We start from the raw sequence: 2,353 nt of genomic DNA, 5'->3' as shown, positions 1-2,353 counted from the left end.
ATAACCGCAAACAGCCAGCCTGATTGTGTACCATAATATTCTCCCTGTCTGTGGAAAGCATTGTCTTTAATGTTGACTTCTCCCTCCTGCCTTTAAAATAACTTTCTTGATATAAAAAAAGAATGCTGCCTGTTGTCTTCGCCTTCTGCAAAACGCATCAGGTAACATTTTGCTTCACTACGTCGCCGTTTAAACTATATTCTGTTTGTTGCAACTTTAGTTTGATTGGCTTGCAGGTGTGCACAGGTGAAAGCCTGGATGGAGCACATGCTCTTTCTCTTTTAACAGAAAATAAACCTGAGAATCATCTGCATAGAGATGAAAAATAATATATTATTTTTCCTAGGCATTGAGCATAGTGGAAGCAGGTTGGGAGAAAACAGAGTCCAAGATTAGAACCTTGTGGTGCTTCAAATAAAAGCAAATGAGGTGAAGGAAACAGGAACCAAGCTGACATAGAAGATTATGTCCAGGAGGTATGAAGTAAACTAGTTAATAGCTAAGCTAGTGATTCTAACCCTCTGCCCCAGCCTGTAGAACAAGATCTTATGATCTATAATGTCACAAGGAGAGCTTCGGGAAGAACCAGCCTAAACCCGCTCCACTGCTCATCAACAGCTTAGCTGTACAGGTAGTCAGCAGCACCAAATTCCTGGAGGTGCACATCCAAGACACCCTCACCTGGACTATAAACACCACCTCACTGGTCATAAGGGCACAAAAGTGCATGTACTTCCTGCAGAGGATGAGGAGAGCCCACCTGCCCCCACCCATTCTCACCACCTTCTACAGAAGCACCATAGAGAGCGTTCTGACCAGCTGTCTCACTGTGTGGTGTGGAGGCTGCAGCGCCTCAGACTGGAAGAAGGTGAAGAGAGTGGTGAGATCTGCTATCAGGGCTCCTCTTCCCTCCATTAAAGACCGAGCCATCATTAGTGACCCCTCACACCCCCACCATGGACTGTTCTCCCTGCTGCCCTCTGGGAAGAGACTTCGAAGCATCCGATCCATCCAGCAGATTCCTAAACAGCTTCTTCCTCACCGCCATCAGACAGCTGAACTGTTGAGAAACTCTAAATCATGTCACTGACTCATGATTGCATCACAATGATAACACCAAATTAAAATTCTGCATATTTGCACCATAAATATTTTATGCTCTGAACTTCCAGATCAATGCGTTTTTTTCACCATGTTTTTTTTTTCCTCCCACACTGTTTACATCTGATCACTGCTGCACTTTATGAAAATGAAACGTTCTGAAAGCTGAATAAAGCTAAATTCCCTTTTGTACAGCTTTCACAACATTTCATAAATGTTCCATTTTATTGACTTAGACAATAAAAATCGTCTAAGTCCAAGTCTAACGAGCTATTGGTCCAACAACACAAGAGAAGCTCAGTTTATTAACAAGATAGTATCATCTTCTCAGACAACATTTTGTATCTACTTAGGCTATCTTTGTAATGAAAAGCTTGTGTACCGGTCTGAAATAATTATATATATATAAGGAAAAAATATTCTAAGTGTGTGGATGTGTTTTATAGTATTGTCTTTGCAAGTACCCTCCCTCTTTCGGGTTAGATGATTTATTGCATGCATGGGTATTCATAATTAATGCTCCCTAGAGTTCTCAGTGCGACACCAAGTTGCTGAGGAGAAAGAGGGCAGGTATAAATATAGCGCAGTCAATCAACATCATCCCATGCATTATTAAATCTAATACAGGGTTCTGATCTGTATCCTTTACGGTAAACACCACAACCTATCCCAGCATAAGGTATCCATCATCTTTGTCAGTGAAACTGAAGATGCTGAGAAATTTCTTTGACGGTCTTTGTGTACTATATATACATATATATTTACCATACCAGCATATCTATTTCATGTTAAAGGGGGCAGCTGCACCGTTAGGACAAATCCAAAATAGAACAAAGGTAAGCTAGCCCAGCTTTAGCAGAAGAAGCACACAGGAGTACTAGGTTTTAAACACGTTAAGCTATCATACAGCTAAAAAGAAGTTACTTTGATTTTAAAGAGAGATTAAGAAGAGGGGCTTTGTTGGAAGCAGTAGATGTTACTCCTAAAAAAATCAGTTTGATTAAGCCGATTCCCATCCCAGACAATCTAAAATTGTTAGGGACATTTGTGTAGCAGTTATTGAACACGAAACAATCGCTGTGAATAATCAGAATCAGAAATACTTTAATAATCCCAGAGGGAAATTACTTTTGTTACACGCTCCAGTTAAAGTTTTATATACATATATACACATCCAACTATACAAGATAATAAAGATAAAAATAAAAAAAGATAAAAATATATACACATATAGTTCTTCTGTATATATATA

The sequence above is a fragment of the Cyprinodon variegatus genome, unplaced genomic scaffold (genome assembly GCF_000732505.1).
Source record: "Cyprinodon variegatus isolate N-32 unplaced genomic scaffold, C_variegatus-1.0 Scaffold9, whole genome shotgun sequence".
Classification (NCBI taxonomy): domain Eukaryota; kingdom Metazoa; phylum Chordata; class Actinopteri; order Cyprinodontiformes; family Cyprinodontidae; genus Cyprinodon; species Cyprinodon variegatus.
The sequence above is the reverse complement of the archived record's forward strand: the minus strand, read 5'-3'. Positions refer to the sequence as shown.